The 21,174-nt window shown below is 38.3% G+C and overlaps 2 long non-coding RNA genes across 4 annotated transcripts in view; both read left to right on the top strand.

Moving 5' to 3' along the window:
- The window catches only part of LOC129049067 (uncharacterized), a 239,567-nt gene that overhangs the window by 18,777 nt on the left and 199,616 nt on the right, over positions 1-21,174 (top strand). The gene's annotated exons all lie outside the window — the stretch shown is intronic.
- The window catches only part of LOC134759491 (uncharacterized), a 37,727-nt gene continuing 26,646 nt past the window's right edge, over positions 10,094-21,174 (top strand). Inside the window, exon 1 of the long non-coding RNA XR_010135728.1 lies at positions 10,094-10,869. This is a non-coding gene — a long non-coding RNA (uncharacterized LOC134759491). The remainder of the gene's footprint in view (positions 10,870-21,174) is intronic.

The raw sequence follows: 21,174 nt of genomic DNA on the forward strand, positions 1-21,174 counted from the left end.
GTTTTATGTTATCTCAGAGATAAATCCCTCCTCCCTCATGAGTTCTCAGTGCCAAAGTAAATTTTCTTTATCCCGGGAAGTGAGTGGGGTAGTGTAGCGCAGATTTAACTCTGAGTTTTCTCTTTGCTGTTCATAATCTGCAAGGGTCTGAGTAATGAAGTTTGTCAGGTTCAGCAAATGTCACCAGGGTCAAAGTGGTTATAGTGCTATGCTTACCGTCATTTCTCTTTAACTTGGAGATTAGCCTATCTTGTCTGCTCTTTGACATTTTAAGATGATTTACCATATTTAAAAATCTATCATTTTAATTATTTTAATGGAAGGGTTGAACCTACCGTTTTACTAGCACTCCTGCTTATACACCTTCTAAGCATCTCTGAAATAAACTTAACTCTTCCTATTTCTTCTTCCATCTCTCCAGTTCAAGTTCCCACCAGTTCTCACCCGAATTGCTGCAATAGCCCTGTCTGTGTTTTCTAAATCTGCAAATATAATACACCCAGTTCTACAGATTCCAGTCAGATTTGTAAAAGCATATATGTTTATATATATTATATATGTGTATGTATTTGATTATATATGTTTATATACTATTACATGTACATAATATATATTTTACACATACATATTAATGTTTATATATTACATATACATATTAATATATGTATATGTAATACATATATATAAACGTATACAATCAAATATATAATGTAATATAAATAAATAATATAATATATAAATATATAATCAAATATTCAAATATACTCACATGTATATGTTTGATTATATATATTTGATTATGTCATCTCCCCATATCCCAAACCCTTCACCAGCTTCTCATTATTCACGAGAATAATGACTACATATAACTATTTGATTTGACTCCATTTTTTCCCAAGATGTTCCAGCATCACTATTTCTCTTGCTTTTGTACCCTGCCAGGCTGGCCTATGTTCAATGTTTTGTGTACCTCATATTCCATGCTTTTTTCTGACATGGAACCTTTGAATGTACCTTTCCCTCTGCCTGTAATGCTATGCTTCCTGCTCCACTCCCACTTAGCTCTTCCTCTGTTCAACTGTTACTTCCTTACGGACTTTCTCAGACCTCTTTTTCTCATCAAGTTCTTTTGTCATAGACCCTCAAGGTATTACTTGCTTTCTTTTCTGGGCACTTTTCACAGCTGTAATTGTATGTGTGTCTGTTTTCTTTGCCTGCCTTCATGTAGGCTCTAACTTGCGTGAGGGCAGAACCACATCCGTTGGGCTCACTATTACAGCTAGTCCTTAACATCTAATGCAACTCTGGTACTTGGGTCATTGAAGGTGGTAAATATAAACATATTTACTAAATAGGTAAAGGAATGCAATGTTGATTATATCTTGTACGTTATATGGTGAGATCCTCTATAGAGAGTTACCGTATGATACACTTGTGAGATAGTCAAAGGAAGAGTAAAAGTATATAGAAAATATTGCCTATGATATTTTTGTGTTAAATATAACAGATTATTGGCCTGTTAGGTCAAAGATCTCACATTCTTAAAAAATGTTAGTTTTCTTTAATAATATACGATGATTTTGGATGACAGCATAGGTAATTCATTCTAAGAAGAGCTAATGTGACATGATAAAGGGCTGTACAAATGGTGAGGCTTCAGATCCTGTAAATCCTAGTATGAAGAGTGTCATAATGAAGTTGTTTTCTAATACTCTTGACAGAGGCTAAAACTAGGAAAGAAAAATGGCTTATCTCATGATGTATTCTCTATGATAATGTATTTTCTATGATGATATATATTAGAATTGTATTCTTTTTAGATGTAAAAGCAGTGTAGAACAATCACTAAGAACATAGACTTGAGAATCATGTCTGCCTTCATATTCAGGCTCAAACACTTATCAGTTCTATGGTCGTTACAGAGTTAGATAAGTTCTCTACACCCGAGGTGACTTGGGTGTCAAATGAAATTAATAATAATGCCAACCTCATAAGGTTGTTGTAAGGATAACAAGAGTTAGCCCATATAAAGTGTATAAACTAGTGCCTGATAAATAGTAAACTATTAAAAAAATTAGTCATTATTATTACTGCCTGTGATAGATATGGATTTTTAAATTAAGAAGTCTTACACTTGCAGTGTGGACATTGAGGCTATATTATTTCTGGATAGTTTCCTCTTATAGATCAAACTTAAGGTCACGCTTGAAGTCAGAAGACTTAGATTTGAATCCAAACCACTAAATGTGACCATGAGTACAACCTGAATCATACTTACATCTGTAATGTAGAGGATGATAATACCTACCTGAGAGGGTTGTTTTGAACTTTCCAAACATGGTAGATAGTGTAAGTGCTCCAATCAGATCTCCTAGTTTCCCTTTGTAGTGAGATATTATTTTGAGATACTAATTTTTTTCCTAATATCTGCCCAGTTGGAAATTGGTCAGAGGCATTCGTTGCTTGAGGAGAATTAGGATTGTGCATAACAAACATTTAGAGAAAGAATCAACTAATATTTCAACTTTGACATCCAAAATAGGCTTTTGGAGCCTGATATGGTTTGGCTGTGTTACTCCCAGATCTCACCTTGAATTGTAGCTCCCATAATGCCCACATGTCGTGGGAGGGACCCAGTGGGAGGTAATTAAATCATGGGGATGAGTTTTTTTCATGCTGTTCTCATGGTAGTGAAATCTCATGAGATCCGATGGTTTTATAAAGGGCAGTTCCCCTGCACATGTGCTCTTGCCTGCCACCATGTGAGATGTGCCTTTGCTCTTCCTTCACCTTTTGCCATGATTGTGAGGCTTCCCAGCCATGTGGAACTGTAAGTCCATTAAACTTCTTTTTCTTTATAGATTACCCAGTCTCAAGTATGTCTTTATTAGCAGGGTGAGAACAGACTAATACAGAGCCCTCCTCAAAAACAGTAATTTTGAAAATAATATTTTTATTTGGAAAAGTCAACCTTTAATGGGGAGAAGAAAAGCCTCTTGATTCAAGAAGGACTCAGAATGAAGCAGAACATAGATAATATGTCATAATAATAAGCCAGAAAGAGAGTAGGGAACTCCTCACTCCACCTGCCCTGGATGGTGATAGTGAAGGTGGTTAATTTAGGGGTGGGTTGTGTGGCTACTCAATGAACATCACTTTAAAAGAAAGGAAGGAGAAGAGAGACCAGCAAATTAGCATCAAGAGAACCACTATCACTGACTTTCTTGAGCCCTATTTGGCTGTGCAGGAGCTAAACTGGTATCTACGGACGCTGTGTTGCCATTTGGGCAACCACCACATATCACTTGTGTTGAGAAGCCATGCTAGCCACTGCTCAGGTAGCTGCCAAGGGAGAGTCTTGCAGACACAACTGCCTGCAGGTCCATGAATTCTGCAGCAAAAAAGACATCTGTTTATCCCGCAAGATTTTGCTAACTCTCATCCAAGCAGCCCCATTGTGAACAGAACACTCAATTTTTAATGGTACAGGCATTTTATGACCCCTGAGAACAGCAGGTAATTGGTGGTATGGAGTTGAAAGAGAATTCTCCCAGCATCCGTATCTGGATTGGAAAGGATGATGGTGAAATACCCATCACACCTGATTCCCTTTTATCCCCTCCCCAGGTCCAGTGAGTAAACTCTCACTTATCCTTATAGATAGATCTCAATTTTCTCATTTACACTTATTTTTTTCCATACATTCTCAAGGAAGTGTCGGTTATCCCTTCTTTTTGGGATAAACCACTATAGTTTGTATTCTAGCATTTGTCATAGTATGCTGCCAGTATTTGTTTACATTTGTTTCTACTTCTAGATTATGCAATTAATAGTGTTATTTAATCTTGGCATCTCCAGCATATAATTTCTGACACATTGAAGACTTAGCCATTGCCAAATCAATGAATGAAAGTATACATATATTAATATGAATATGTGAATGTATATTATTTTCTTCTTACAAACATAATATTAAGGCTTATTTTCTGTAAAATTTAAAAAATTCAGAATAAATATAAGTTTTGTAGAAACTGTAGGATCAACAACTAAGTATTATGATATTTGCCTGCTAAAAGTTGGGACCATCTGGTTTTATACAAAATAATAATAATAATAAGGTATTTCCTCTGCTACCAAGAGAGGTAATATTGGTGCTCAAAAAGGCACTTAGGTCCCCTAAGCTTTCATGATCTCTTTATTCCTGTGGAAAATCAATTTTTCTAGCTACTAGCTTTTTTAGTTTTATGTATACCTATTTATGATTTTCTAGCCTAAAAATGTGGACTCCACAGGTTGAGGACTCACAATTAATTGATAAACCATTTATTAAGTTCAAACTACTGATCAGACTTCAAAGACTTATGTTTTCCTCTGTATTACCTGATTTCTTTTTTTTTTTTTTTTTTAGGCCTCAAGGTGTTTGTTGTTGTTGTTGTTGTTGTTTGTTTGTTTGTTTTTGAGACGGAGTCTCGCTCTGTCGCCCAGGCTGGAGTGCAGTGGTGTGATCTGGGTTCACTGCAAGCTCCGCCAGCCAGGTTCACACCATTCTCCTGCCTCAGCCTCCAGAGTAGCTGGGTCTACAGGCGCCCTCCACCACGCCCGGGTAATTTTTTGAATTTTTAGTAGAGATGGGGTTTCATCGTGTTAGCCAGGATGGTCTCGATCTCCTGACCTCGTGATCTGCCCACCTCGGCCTCCCAAAGTGCTGGGATTACAGGCGTGAGCAACCGCGCCCAGCCAAGGTGGTTATTTTAAAAATATTTTCAGCCAGGTGCAGTGGCTCATGCCTGTAATCCAAGCACTTTGGGAGGGTGAGGCGGGCAGATCACTTGAGGTCAGGAATTTGAGACCAGCCTGGCTAACATGGTGAAACCCCCATTTCTACTAAAAATACAAAAAATTAGCCGAGTGTGATGGCATGTGCCTGTAACCCCAGCTACTTGGGAGGCTGAGGCAGGAGAATCACTTGAACCTAGGAGGCGGAGGTTGCAGTGAGCCAAGATCACACCATTGCACTCCAGCTTGGCCAATGAGAGCAAAACTCAGCCTCAAAAAAATTTTTTTTCTGATAATTACTATATGCTTTAGCATGTATGGTAGGTCAAAACACTTATGTGAGGGACTGGAACATTAAAAGCCACATTTGCATTTTATTGTTGATATGTACATTTTATGGAATTATATAATGGTCAGATTAGATGTCTTATACTACTCTTCCCATATTTCTTGACATTTTTCTAGTTTGAATACAAATATAAGAAGTTTGCTCAGTAACATTTGCAGTTTCCATTGTTTATTTCAGAATGCCTTAATTTCCATAGGGAGGAGGGGTACATTGTGAATTACACAGATCTGAGAACTTCCTCTTCTTTACTCATCTGATTTCCTTGGCCATGAATAAAATACGTAGACTCTTGAACAACAGGAGTTTAAAATGTGTGGGTCCACTTATGCATGAATTCTATTTTGCCTCTGCTACCCCTGAGAGAGTCAGACCAACTCCTCTACTTCTTCCTCTTCCAGCCTACTCAATGTGGAAACAACCAGGATCAAGACCTTTGCAGTGATCCACTTCCACTTAATAGATAGGAAATATATTTTCTCTTCCTTGTGAATTTCTTAATAACATTTTCTTTTCTCTAGCTTAATTCATCATACGAACACAGTACATAATGTGTACAACACAAAAAATATGTGTTAATTGACTGTTTATGTTATTGGTAATGGTTCTGATCAACAGTAGGCTATTAGTAGTTAAGTTTTTGGGGACTCAAAAGTTATATGTGAATTTCCAACTGTGTGTATGTGGAGGGGTGCTTCCAACCTCCCAAGTTGTTCAAAGATCTACTGTATACCTAGCTACACAAACGAGGGGAAACCCTCATTCTCAATGGCAGGAATGGCTTGCTTATTTATCTTCAAACATCAGTAGTAGAAAAATTACAGATAAAATTCTATAAAATTTATTTTATAAATATTTGCAGCCATAATCAAGAAATAATCTTTCATTTCATTTCATATGCAGAGATTTTGCAAAAAGAGTAATATATATTTAGTAGTCCTTTTCATGTGCATTTGTATATAATCAAATAGTTGCCTTTACTGAATAACATAGGGTCACCTGGGCCTACCATTTTCATTTGATTCTTTAAATATTCAATGTGAGAATAAGATATAAAATGAGACCATGAGGAAAAGAAAGAACTTTGTAGATGCAGATTTAATTGGTTATAAAGTCAATTTATACCTCTACTTTAAGAACTTGTATGTTTCTGCTTAAAACTATTTATAAATGTTCTGTTATAAGCTTGTTGTTTTAATGATGTGAATGAAGATAGTTTGCAAAGTTGGAAATGAGTAAGGGTCAGATTCAGCCTTCAAAAAATACAAAAATGTGTAACTAAATATTGTAGTGCTAACGTTGAGGATTGTAGTGCAAGTCATTTTAAGCTGTTATATCTAGATACCATAACCTGGAGTGGCTTAAACAATAGAAACTTATTTTTCACAGCTCTGGAGAGAAGGACTCCAAGATGGTCATTCTGGTGAGGGCTGTTTTTCTGGATTTCTCACATGGCAGGTTGAGGGGGCAGGGGGAAGATGTAAGCTCTCTCCTGCCTCTTCTTATAGGAGCACCAACCCCATCATGAGGGCTCCATCTTTATCTAATTACCTCCCAAAGGCCCCATCTCCAAATACCATCACACTGGAGATCGGGGTTTTAATATACACATTTTGGGGGAACACAAACATGTAATCCATAACACAGGAAAATAAGCAAAATGGCTGAGGGCGTAGATGTAAAAAAAGTTGTTGTAGACTGGAGAGAAGCATTGAGAAAGAATTCTCAAAGATTGGAGCAATTTGGTTTGAATATCTTGAAAGTTCGTTGTTGTAAACTGAATTAGGAATCTGCAGAATTTGCATTCCTCATGCCAACTGCAGTATATCCAGATCAAAAGTGTGGATCAAAAGCATGCATTGGAAGTATCACAAGGTAGCCAGTTAAAAATGGGCCAAGTTATTTAGCCTACAATTCCTATATGGATTAATTATCTAGTTGACGGATAAATTATTTATTCAACATACCTTTTTGTAGTCTTTGTTCTAGGTACTCTACTGTTGTGTTAGTTCGTTCTCATGCTGCTAAGAAAAAATACCTGAGAGTGGGTAACTCATAAGGGAAAGAGGTTTAATTGACTCACAGTTCCACATGGCTGGGAAGGCCTCAGGAAACTTACAATCATAGCAGAAGGGGAGACAAACACATCCTTCTTCACATGGTGGCAGGAGAGGGAAGTGCAAGCAGGGAAAATGCCAGATATAAAACCTTCAGATCTCGTGAGAACTCTCTCACTATCGTGAAAGCAGCATGGGGGAACTGCCTCCATGATCTAATCACCTCCCATGAAGTCCCTCCCCAACACATGGAGTACAATTTGGATTTGGATTGTAATTTGGATTACAATTCAAAATGAGATTTGGGTGGGGACAGAGAGCCAGACCATATCAACTTATCAACTGTATAGTATAGAAATGAATGAAAACAGGTACCCTCCTCCAGGAGCTGAGAGAGCTATTTGACCAGTGCCCTGCCAATGGAGAGTAGCAGATCAATGAAAGAATCCAAGTGTTATGACTCCTGATTTAGTACTCTTTCTAGAAGCAATATTGCTTCTGAAGTTTGATAGTCTAACCAATAAGGGGGGAATGCTCAACAGTAAAGTAAGCAAATCAATACCTCTAACTTATGGTAGGTTAATAAGGGCCTAGATATTTGGAGCTGTGAAAAACAAACTTGCAGAATCTGAGGTAATGGGCCCTAAAGTTTCTACAATATTGGTGAAATTCTAAACCCAAGAAACATCCCCAAACACAACTACTAAAACATCAAAGGTATTGGCTTTAAAATACAAAAGCAGTAAAGCAAGTATTTAAAGTATCAAGGCAAGTATTTAAATGTAATTGAGGTCCTTTCTTAATTACTTAATTAAATCACTTCTACATATGGGGACTAGGAAATCTTCAATTTCCAGCTTGAACAGCTCTTCCATGCTCCTTGCTGTAGGGAAGGACTTTTAAGACTTGGTGGCTGACTGCACATACATCTCTTCATCAGGAAAATAAAGGAGTCAAAGCAGGTCAAAGGGAACTCACAATTACTGAGTATCATCCATGGGCCCTGAGTTTTGTGTGTGTCGTGTCATTTAATCATCAAAACAACCTTATAGAGTGGCGATTATTGTCTTCATTTTACTGAAAACTAAATTCAAATTTTAAAATACTATGCCCAAGGACGCACATTGTAAATGACAGAGCCAGAAATGGAGACAGGCTGATCTAATTCCAAGGTTCATGTTCTTTGCAGCATATCCTGCCACCTCCAGGAATTAGAGAAAAATTTGAATGAGCGAATAAACGTCCAAAGGTAAAGCAGAGAAGATGGAAGTTGGGAACAGCTAACATTTTGATTTTTGTTTAATTATCACATATATCAGCAGAAGATTTGGGTTTATAATGCTCATTATTCTCTGATAAAAAATTCACTTTTCAACAAATGGTGTCAGGAACCAAACTCAGTTCCCTCACTCACCTCTGTTGTACCCAGAAGCAAACTCTAATACTCTTAGTTTTCTGAGAGACTCTACATTCATTGAGAAATAAGAAGATAAAATCCTGGGCTCTGGAAGCAGATAGCCTGTGTTTAAATCCCACCTTTGCCACCAACTAGATATATGTAGACAAATTATTTAACCTTTGTATGCCTTGGTTGTCTCAAGAGGGATACTAATAATAATGCCTAACTCTTACACTTGGGAATAAATAAAATAATACATATAAAGAACTTAACACAGTCCAGTCCATAGTGAGTGCTCAAGAAACACTAGTGACATCTTTATGTTGTTAAACTGAATTTGATCCATTTCAAGGATTGGTAAAAAAGTTCACTGATCAATTTGGAGAACTCATACCCACCCCTCAGAGCTTATATGTTTAGTGTTTGTGAGTCCTAAATTGGAAGAAGATCATTATTGATGTCCAGGCTCAGGTGGCCTATTCAGAGACGGTAGCTCTACTCCAGAAATTAGGCTTCACCATGGCTTTTCAGCACTACCTAAATTGGAGCCATTTCTATTCAAGATTCTACAACTCATTTGATCGTGGTCAGGTCATCACCAATCTTAGAAACCCAAATCTGACAATCTTCTTTCCCAGTGTTAGGGATCTAACCATGAATTTTAAGTTTGAGCCATTCCCTCTTCCAAATGCTCTGTTCTTGCCTTTTCTCAGATACCTCAGCCTACCTCTTCTTAAAATACAAGCTCCTGTGGGCATTATCTTCAAGATTCACACTTTGTCTGGCATATTCTCTTGTCTGGCTCTAAGGAAAGTGTTGTTTCTTCACCAGGGGTGGGAGTGGTGAAAAGGCAGATACTGGAACTTTAGAAACCCTGGTCTGTCCTTCCTGGGGGAAGAGAGATCGGTACCTTTATTATTTCCTACAGAGATTCCTTCAGAAAAAAGGAAAAAACCTCAACAATGAACTTTCTCAATAAATTACCTTGTAAGTACGAATACAACCATGCTATCTGTAAGATACTGTAGGAAATATGGAGAATAATATGGTATATTTCTTCAAAGAGGTTATTCTCTAGTTAGTCAAAGGAGACCAAGTCAAGGCAAAACAATTGAGATACTTGGGATTCCTGGAATTTCTATCAAACATCTGAATATCTTTCCAGTGATTTTAAAACATGACAATTTTAACTAAGAATAGCTTGGAGGGTTATATATCTCAGCCTGAAGATATACTTTGATGGCCATAATCTTTGCCTTTCTGCTTCAGTGATATGGAGACGGATTGGATGCCAGGGTGTCAGAGAATCCGCCTAGCTGATTAGGCTGTCATAGACATAACAAAGGCCATACTTTAAATTAGCTCCAACAGTCTAATCAGAGTGAACAGACTACTTGAATCTGTGATGGAGACATATTGGCAGCCGATGAAGGCTGTCTAGAGGGATTTTGGTGAAAAACCAAAGTATATAAATGCTAAAAGCAGTTTGATTCTAGTGTGAGGATTAAGGGTGATTTAGAAGAAAACGTTTATGTTAACAATTCATTTCTATCTTAATTTCATTTTCTTTAAAGTTTAGCTTTACATATATGAATTTTAAGAATCATACAAAATAATTTTTTCTCATCTATTTAATGAGTGACTTAAAAATATATATATTTCAAAATAATTACACTCAGGAGCATTTTGATAGCACAGATCACATCATCAAGATGCCCACTTCCATCTGAAGCAAAATGCACTAATTGGAGATTCAGATCTTTTGATTGAAGAAGCCAATTACATATTGATTCTGCAACCTGGTGCACATTCATAATCTAAGAAAAACGCACGTTACTTGGCATGAAAGCCATTAAGCTTATTCTCATAATGAACTTTTCTAGATATGTCCATTTGTTCACGTGTTTTTAAACATAGATTAAAACAACTATCCTAAGTCGGGTTTCCTGGGAAACAAAATCTGAGTCAAGGTTTCCATGCAGGAGGTTTATTGGCAAGTGCTCTCAGGATCAACACCTGTGATGGAGTGAAGGGAGGAGAAAGGGTAGAAGGCAGAGCTGAGTTGTGATGCAATCACAACAAAGGCTCATCAGATTCTAAGGAGAGCTCTGGAACTGGGATGATCCTTCAGAGCTAGACCTTTCTTCCTATTCATCTAACAGTGATTGGATATGGGGAGCTGTCTATAGGAAGCGGGGGTGATCTTGGGTGAGAATGCCCTCTTCTGCTGAGAACAACTGCCAGAGGACTCAACTGAGCACCTTTAACCATTAGCTGAGGCTTCTTAGTAGGTGAGGGAATGAGTGCCTCAGCATCCATTATAGTCCACCCACTCAGTTTCTTAAGTTCATTTATTTTCATGATAAATTCTGGGAACAGCTCCTCCAGCATTCGGATTGATCTCTTTTACTGAGGAAGAGTTGCCTGAGAATGGTTAGTGGGATGCAACACAGCACCGTCTCTGCAATTGGTCTCAAGACTGGAACTGGTACTCATTGTCTCTCTTCTCTCCTGTCCTCTGCTACACATTTTCCCCATCCTTGGCTGCCATCTCTTTTGATCTAGATTACTTAACCAGATGAAATGATCCAGACTTAAGCCCTGAGGAATCTGAATCCCTGATTGCTATACCCGTGGCTGCCACGCATATCCATTTATCAATACATTTGGGGAAGGGAGGTACTAAACATATGCCCCCATTGCTTAAGAGTAGCCATATCTCCCCCTATTGATCAAAGTTCATTACCTCTAAAAATATGTGACTCCTTTCCTTCCCTGGTCATCTCTTGCATGAGGAGCCTGATGTGACCCAATAAAAGGCTTAGCTTAAAGTTTAATAAAATTGTTGTTTTGTTCTCCGGTTAAAACACTTCCCTCTTGAAACTAGACCACTAAACCAATAAAGCCCAGAGTGGCAATAATGGAAATCACTAATTCCCCAAATGGGATCACTTCTATTTCTAGTTTATTTACTGAGCACCTAATAAAATATGACTGTAGATTTAGGATCTACAGTGCATTTTGAAGGATATTGCTCTATTCATGTATAGAATAATCTCCTAATTCTTACCTCACTTTTGCCTTTACAAGGCTGTTCCATTACTCTATCAAACCTGTAGTTTCTGGATAGTGTGCCATGGGATAGGTCCATGGACATATATTCACTTTTATATTTTCCTTTCTGTAAAGTGGGTCTCTTGATCTGGAGCAATTTTAGATAAAATGTCATGATGGTGGGTCAAAGACTGTAACCCCTGGCAATAGTGAGACAAATCCGTACTTGGAACATATGTCCATTTTGGTCAAGATGAATAACTGCCCCTTCCAGACTACAGGGGTCCAATGTAACTAGCCTGACACAAAGCGACTGTTCTGGTTTCTTTGAGGGATGTTGACATATCTGGATTCCACATTGATCTCTCACCATTCCTCTAGATCTTTGTGGCTGGCTGGTTGGACATTTTTGGCAGCAGTGTCGTGGTTAGATCAGCATCTTGCAGTGAGCATTCATGCTGGGCCCATGTATAGTCTTCATTCCACCATCATAGATACTCCATTCTTGCACCCATTTGTCAGAACTGGGGTGATCATTGATGAGACTGGCTGACATCAACTGACTGGGTAACTCTTTATCAGTGGAGATTAAGTTCTTCTTCTGTGGGACATGTGCTCTCTTTCAGCCCTCTGATCAACCAGCCCATCTATTCTCTATAGTGTGTATATGAATCTATCCATCTGTCTATATATATTTATCTTGGACCAACTATCTTTTTATACAGTGTGGATGATCAGATATACCGCACAAATCCCTGGCTAGTGGGAGAAGTTCCCCTTACTACTTTCAGGGCCACTTCTCAGTGGAAGTCCATTTTCAGCTGGTATCACACATAACAAAATGGCCTGTTTTCAGCATGTGCCATACAGACCAAGACTGTCCTTTTCTGTCTCCATTATCAGGTCAAAAGGAAACACGCATGATGCCATAGGAGTGAGTTGAGGTGCAATTTTGGTAGCTGACAATGGGGTCTGGGTCACCTGCTTGCAATGTACTTGTGCTTCTGCCTCTGGATTGCTTGTTCCTGATCCCAATGTACTATATCCTTTAGATTTCTGCACACATAGTCGATTGATATTCTAATTAAGTTACTTAGAAACAGCTTTAATCTTTTAGGTCTCGCTTTTAAGATTTCCTAGTGGATACAGGATCAGAGTTTATTCTCAGGCCAATTACTAAGACAATACTTTTCTGGGTACCCTATCCAATCCCTCGTGAATTATAAGAAGGCCCCTTTCCTACATATGAGCTCCAGGTACTGCTTCCTCTAATTATTTTGGGTGGTTCTCCCTTGATACTCAGGTTGTCTTGTCACATGGACATGCTGATTGGTACTCAGCTCAGTATTCCAGGGAAGATTCTGCAGGTCTCTGGAGCTTCCTCTCTGTGTCACTCTCTGATCTCCAGTACTCTACCCTGTGAACTCTAGCTGCCTTCTTTTCCCCTGACTCTGTTTGTCTCCTCCACTAAGGAAGACTGCTGAGCTCTTTAAGCCACAGCCTGGAAACTCTCTGAACAGTAACCTGGAACAATCAGAGGGCTCATCTTACTTTTTTCATTATCTTAGGGATCACTGTCTTTAATTGCCTAATGTCAAATACATTGAAAACCACTGTTTCATCTATTTAGTTGTTTCATGTGGGAGCATAAATCTGATCCTCATGTTGGCCCATGTCCTCAACCATCAATGTCAACTCAGACCTGGCATGCAACAATCCTGTAATTATCTAGGTGTTTCTATTTTCTCAGTGTATAAGATTAGGCATGAAGATAGGTCACAGCAAATACTTGATTTTAAAGTGAAACAAAAAACAATTCTCTGATATTTTGTTGTCCCTAACCTATGTACAAAAAAAAATCCTTGTTGTCCATGCTTATTATTTATGCTCTAGAATTGTTTTACCCAGCATCTGCTCTTTTATAGCACTTTGTTTGTATACTCATTATGATGCTAATTACCTGTGGATTTGTTATTTTGTTACTTAACATACATGCTCCTTCCTCATGCTTCCTTGAATTCTGTTATTGGTATTACATCTTCTCCATTTTGCTCCTCTAACCAAGAGCACCAGATTTAAGGTAAGTCAATTCTATGCTCCCTCAATTCACAGAAAATTGTCATTCCCCACTTGGCAGGTACATTCTCACCAGGCCCTTTCTGCTATGATTCCCACGTGGTAGTCTCCTGTCTTGCCTTGGTGAGTGTCAGTGTTTCAGCCTGGTTCTCCAGCCTCCCATTAGTTCTGAGAGTCTCCCAATATATCTAACATATTTCCTTTATTTATAGCACTTTCAGAATACATTTACAGTCAATAAAACAACCTATCTAGCTTTGTTTTATGGCTATGTGTCTTTCTCTCTGCAACTAGACTGTGAGCCAGTGGAGAGCTAGAATCATGGTTTATTCACCCTCGTGTCTTCTGCAGGACCAAGAACAATTGTAGATGTTAAATAAATGTTGCATTAAATTTAATCAATCATCAAGTGTTTTTAGCACCTTCTTCATGAAGGATATAGTGTGTGTTTGCACAAACACATCACAGTCTTTAAGTCCAACAGACGTGTCATAGAATCAACTTAACCTTGACCAAAGCCTTCCTGGAAGAACTTTGGGAGAAACAGACAATATTTTCAATTCAAAAGTATATTGGAATAAAGTCTGTCATGCACCACTTTACAAAAAATTCAACTTTCTCTGCAAAATTGAGTGGTCTAAAATCTCCTAAATCTGTGAGTTGCTGACTAAGTCTCCTCTCTCCTGGATACTTTTTCATGTTTGAACATTTGAGTTGAAATTTTTCTTTTCCTCTAGTTATTTCTTCTTGTAAGGCCCAGGATTGAAATCTGTGCTGTTACTTCTCCCTACTCACTTTCTGGCAGAATGGCTCCCACCATAAGCATGAAGATGGTTTCCAAATTTTTATTCCATAGCCTAATTTCTCAGTGACACTCCAGTTTCACATCTGCTTCTGATTGAGTGACATGGGCCTATCCATACACTGCCACCCATGAAAGCTAAATCTGGCACAAGTTGAACTTCTCACCTTTTAAACTGTCACCTTGTCATTTCCCCACCGTCATTAAAATGAGAGTCATCCCTCAGACTTGGGAAACGGGATATATTTTTGTCTCCTCTATTTTATAACCCAGTTCATATTGATCAAATCTGTATGAATGTGAGTCACATGTTCCCAAAAGTCAGGCTTTTTCTTCAGCTCCTTCACCTATGTACATGCCAAACAAAGAAGCAGAACAGATATGTTTGGAGCTATATAACAGAATCAGTCTATAGGAAGGAAAAAAAATGTGTTTTACACAACCATCTTTCAGTGGTATTTCTGGGAACCTAACACCTCTTGCCCTAACACTGAATCAATTTGATTCAGGTACATGGAACTCAGGGTTAGAATGAATAATCATCTACTTACAGCAATTATGGTCTTTGAGTTAAGTTTAGTTTGGTATATTTCGTACTTTATCTACTTAAGGACAGTAAGGTAGATAGATCCAGGCAAAAGTAATAAAATAGCCATAATATCCATAAAAGTATAAATATTTTTGGAAACTAGTGGGTTTTTTATTATGTATTTATTTATTTAGAGATAGAATCTCTGTGTTGCCCAGGCTGGAGTGCAATGGCATGATCTCTGCTCACTGCAGCCTCCACCTCCTGGACTCAAGTGATTCTCATGCCTCAGCCTCCTCAAGTAGCTGAGATTACAGATGTGAGCTACCAATGCCTGACTAATTTCTGTATTTTTAGTAGAGACAGGGTTTCTCCATGTTGGCCAAGCTGGTCTCAAACTCCAGAACTCAAAGCGATCTGCCTTCTGGGCCTCCCAAATTGCTGGGATTACAGGTGTGGGCCACCGTGCCCTGGCAGAATCTCTTTATTAATTCTTAAACTATGGGGCACCACACCAATAAAGACACTTCTACCTCCATGATGACAACAACTAGATCTAAAGCACAGTCTAGAGAAAAGGCAGCTGCTCAAGAACATGCAGCAGAATCTCAGAGCTCCCCTGTTCTTCACGTCCTTATTCCTACTGCCCCACTGGGCATTTCCTTTTACAGAAACTCAGAGTCAAAGTCCTTATTTTCCCCAAGCCCATTCTCAATGCCCCATTTTCTGTTCACACAAGTGTGAAGGTGTAAGCACATTTTCAAACCTCTTCTCTCAACCCGGGGAGTTAATTCATACTCATTTTATTATTGAAATACCACTTTCATTTTTTTTTTTCCATTCCATGTTTACTGTCACTGATAAGTGTGGTCTCACATCTCTTGCCTTGATTATTATAATACAATAGACTCCTTATGGACTCCTTGATTCCATTCTATTGTCTTGACCAGTAACCCTCCACACTCCTAATAGATTTGGCTTTCTAAAGGGATATCAGATCACTTTATAACCGGCTCAACAAAATGTTTCATTGCCACTATAATAAATTTTGAGGCTGACACTATGTGTTTGCTTTACAATCTTCATCTCTTATTCCTCACTATAGGGTTCCATTCATCTTACGTTGGCTATATGAGATCTTTCCTAAGCATACACTATACTTCATCTATGGTTTTGTAACAACTGTTCATTTTGATTGGAATGCTCATTCACTCCACTCTTCTGAGTCAGAAATTCTATTTATTCGTCCTGGCAAAACTCAAAGGACAATTCATTTTGATTCTTCCAGTTGAAATTAGACTCTTCTTCCCTCTGCGTTCTTTTTGTTCTAGTTGTTTTTCCTCTTTAAACCAAATAAGTTTGATTATTATTTAAATTTTTATTGCATTCATTCATTCACTTCCTCAGTCATCCAATAAATATTTACTGAATGTTAAGTTCATGTGTGACTTCTTTTTTTTAATGTATTTGAATAAATAATTTAACTTTATTTTATTATTATTATTATTATTATACTTTAGGTTTTATGGTACATGTGCGCAATGTGCAGGTAAGTTACATATGTATACATGTGCCATGCTGGTGCGCTGCACCCACTAACTCGTCATCTAGCATTAGGTATATCTCCCAATGCTATCCCTCCCCACTCACCCCACCCCACAACAGTCCCCGAAGTGTGATGTTCCCCTTCCTGTGTCCATGTGTTCTCATTGTTCAATTCCCACCTATGAGTGAGAATATGCGGTGTTTGGTTTTTTGTTCTTGCGATAGTTTACTGAGAATGATGATTTCCAATTTCATCCATGTCCCTACAAAGGACATGAACTCATCATTTTTGATGGCTGCATAGTATTCCATGGTGTATATGTGCCACATTTTCTTAATCCAGTCTATCATTGTTGGACATTTGGGTTGGTTCCAAGTCTTTGCTATTGTGAATAGTGCCGCTATATACATACCTGTGCATGTGTCTTTATAGCAGCATGATTTATAGTCCTTTGGGTATATACCCAGTAATGGGATGGCTGGGTCGAATGGAATTTCTAGTTCTAGATCCCTGAGGAATCGCCACACTGACTTCCACAAGGGTTGAACTAGTTTACAGTCCCACCAACAGTGTAAAAGTGTTCCTATTTCTCCACATCCTCTCCAGCACCTGTTGTTTCCTGACTTTTTAATGATTGCCATTCTAACTGGTGTGAGATGGTATCTCATTGTGGTTTTGATTTGCATTTCTCTGATGGCCAGTGATGGTGAGCATTTTTTCGTGTGTTTTTTGGCTGCATAAATGTCTTCTTTTGAGATGTGTCTGTTCATGTCCTTCGGCCACTTTTTGATGGGGTTGTTTGTTTTTTTCTTGTAAATTTGTTGGAGTTCATTGTAGATTTTGGATATTAGCCCTTTGTCAGATGAGTAGGTTGTGAAAATTTTCTCCCATTTTGTAGGTTGCCTGTTCACTCTGATGGTAGTTTCCTTTGCTGTGCAGAAGCTCTTTAGTTTAATTAGATCCCATTTGTCAATTTTGGCTTTTGTTGCCATTGCTTTTGGTGTTTTAGACATGAAGTCCTTGCACATGCCTATGTCCTGAATGGTAATGCCTAGGTTTTCTTCTAGGGTTTTTATGGTTTTAGGTCTAACATTTAAGTCTTTAATCCATCTTGAATTGATTTTTGTATAAGTTGTAAGGAAGGGATCCAGTTTCAGCTTTCTACATATGGCTAGCCAGTTTTCCCAGCACCATTTATTAAATAGGGAATCCTTTCCCCATTTCTTGTTTTTGTCAGGTGTGTCAAAGATCAGATAGTTGTAGATATGTGGCATTATTTCTGATGGCTCTGTTCTGTTCCATTGATCTATATCTCTGTTTTGGTACCAGTACCATGCTGTTTTGGTTACTGTAGCCTTGTAGTATAGTTTGAAGTCAGGTAGCGTGATGCCTCCAGCTTTGTTCTTTTGGCTTAGGATTGATTTGGCGATGCGGGCTCTTTTTTGGTTCCATATGAACTTTAAAGTAGTTTTTTCCAATTCTGTGAAGAAAGTCATTGGTAGCTTGATGGGGATGGCATTGAATCTGTAAATTACCTTGGGAAGGATGGCCATTTTCACGATATTGATTCTTCCTACCCATGAGCATGGAAAGTTCTTCCATTTGTTTGTATCCTCTTTTATTTCCTTGAGCAGTGGTTTGTAGTTCTCCTTGAAGAGGTCCTTCACATCCCTTGTAAGTTGGATTCCTAGGTATTTTATTCTCTTTGAAGCAATTGTGAATGGGAATTCACTCATGATTTGGCTCTCTGTTTGTCTGTTATTGATGTATAAGAATGCTTGTGATTTTTGTACATTGATTTTGTATCCTGAGACTTTGCTGAAGTTGCTTATCAGCTTAAGGAGATTTTGGGCTGAGACAATGGGGTTTTCTAGATATACAATCATGTCATCTGCAAACAGGGACAATTTGACTTCCTCTTTTCCTAATTGAATACACTTTATTTCCTTCTCCTGCCTAATTGCCCTGACCAGAACTTCCAACACTATGTTGAATAGAAGTGGTGAGAGAGGACATCCCTGTCTTGTGCCAGTTTTCAAAGGGAATGCTTCCAGTTTTTGCCCATTCAGTATGATATTGGCTGTGGGTCTGTCATAGATAGCTCTTATTATTTTGAGATACATCCCATCAATACCTAATTTATTGAGAGTTTTTAGCATGAAGCGTTGTTGAATTTTGTCAAAGGCCTTTTCTGCATCTATTGAGATAATCGTGTGGTTTTTGTCTTTGGTTCTGTTTATATGCTGGATTACATTTATTGATTTGTGTATATTGAACCAGCCTTCATCACAGGGATGAAGCCCACTTGATCATGGTGGATAAGCTTTTTGATGTGCTGCTGGATTCTGTTTGCCAGTATTTCATTGAGGATTTTTGCATCAATGTTCATCAAGGATATTGGTCTAAAATTCTCTTTTTTTGTTGTGTCTCTGCCAGGCTTTGGTATCAGGATGATGCTGGCCTCATAAAATGAGTTAGGGAGGATTCCCTCTTTTTCTGTTGATTGGAATAGTTTCAGAAGGAATGGTACCAGCTCCTCCTTGTACCTCTGGTAGAATTCGGCTGTGAACCCATCTGGTCCTGGACTTTTTTTGGTTGGTAAGCTATTGATTATTGCCACAATTTCAGCGCCTGTTATTGGTCTGTTCAGAGATTCAACTTCTTCCTGGTTTAGTCTTGGGAGGGTGTATGTGTTGAGGAATTTATCCATTTCTTCTAGATTTTCTAGTTTATTTGCATAGAGGTGTTTGTAATATTCTCTGATGGTAGTTTGTATTTCTGTGGGATCGGTGGTGATATCCCCTTTATCATTTTTTATTGCATCTATTTGATTCTTCTCTCCTTTTTTCTTTATTAATCTTGCTAGCGGTCTATCAATTTTGTTGATCCTTTCAAAAACCAGCTCCTGGATTCATTAATTTTTTGAAGGGTTTTTTGTGTCTCTATTTCCTTCAGTTCTGCTCTGATTTTAGCTATTTCTTGCCTTCTGCTAGCTTTTGAATGTGTTTGCTCTTGCTTTTCTAGTTCTTTTCATTGTGATGTTAGGGTGTCAATTTTGGATCTTTCCTGCTTTCTCTTGTGGGCATTTAGTGCTATAAATTTCCCTCTACAAACTGCTTTGAATGCGTCCCAGAGATTCTGGTATGTTGTGTCTTTGTTCTCGTTGGTTTCAAAGAACATCTTTATTTCTGCCTTCATTTCGTCATGTACCCAGTAGTCATTCAGGAGCAGGTTGTTCAGTTTCCATATAGTTGAGCAGTTTTGAGTGAGATTCTTAATCCTGAGTTCTAGCTTGATTGCACTGTGGTCTGAGAGACAGTTTGTTATAATTTCTGTTCTTTTACATTTATTGAGGAGAGCTTTACTTCCAAGTATGTGGTCAATTTTGGAATAGGTGTGGTGTGGTGCTGAAAAAAATGTATATTCTGTTGATTTGGGGTGGAGAGTTCTGTAGATGTCTATTAGGTCCACTTGGTGCAGAGCTGAGTTCAATTCCTGGGTATCCTTGTTGACTTTCTGTCTCGTTGATCTGTCTAATGTTGACAGTGGGGTGTTAAAGTCTCCCATTATTAATGTGTGGGAGTCTAAGTCTCTTTGTAGGTCACTCAGGACTTGCTTTATGAATCTGGGTGCTCCTGTATTGGGTGCATATATATTTAGGATAGTTAGCTCTTCTTGTTGAATTAATCCCTTTACCATTATGTAATGGCCTTCTTTGTCTCTTTTGATCTTTGTTGGTTTAAAGTCTATTTTATGAGAGACTAGGATTGCAACCCCTGCCTTTATTTGTTTTCCATTTGCTTGGTAGATCTTCCTCCATCCTTTTATTTTGAGCCTATGTGTGTCTCTGCACGTGAGATGGGTTTCCTGAATACAGCACACTGATGGGTCTTGAGTCTTTATCCAATTTGCCAGTCTGTGTCTTTTAATTGGAGCATTTAGTCCATTTACATTTAAAGTTAATATTGTTATGTGTGAATTTGATCCTGTCATTATGATGTTAGCTGGTTATTTTGCTCATTAGTTGATGCAGTCTCTTCCTAGTCTTGATGGTCTTTACATTTTGGCATGATTTTGCAGTGGCTGGTACCGGTTGTGTCTTTCCATGTTTAGCGCTTCCTTCAGGAGCTCTTTTAGGGCAGGCCTGGTGGTGACAAAATCTCTCAGCATTTGCTTGTCTGTAAAGGATTTTATTTCTCCTTCACTTATGAAGCTTAGTTTGGCTGGATATGAAATTCTGGGTTGAAAATTCTTTTCTTTAAGAATGTTGAATATTGGCCCCCACTCTCTTCTGGCTTGTAGGGTTTCTGTGGAGAGATCCGCTGTTAGTCTGATGGGCTTCCCTTTGAGGGTAACCCGACCTTTCTCTCTGGCTGCCCTTAACATTTTTTCCTTCATTTCAACTTTGGTGAATCTGACAATTATGTGTCTTGGAGTTGCTCTTCTTGAGGAGTATCTTTGTGGCGTTCTCTGTATTTCCTGAATCTGAATGTTGGCCTGCCTTGCTAGATTGTGGAAGTTCTCCTGGATAATATCCTGCAGAGTGTTTTCCAACTTGTTTCCATTCTCCCCGTCACTTTCAGGTACAC

This window comes from Pongo abelii, chromosome 10 (assembly GCF_028885655.2).
Source record: "Pongo abelii isolate AG06213 chromosome 10, NHGRI_mPonAbe1-v2.0_pri, whole genome shotgun sequence".
Taxonomy (NCBI): domain Eukaryota; kingdom Metazoa; phylum Chordata; class Mammalia; order Primates; family Hominidae; genus Pongo; species Pongo abelii.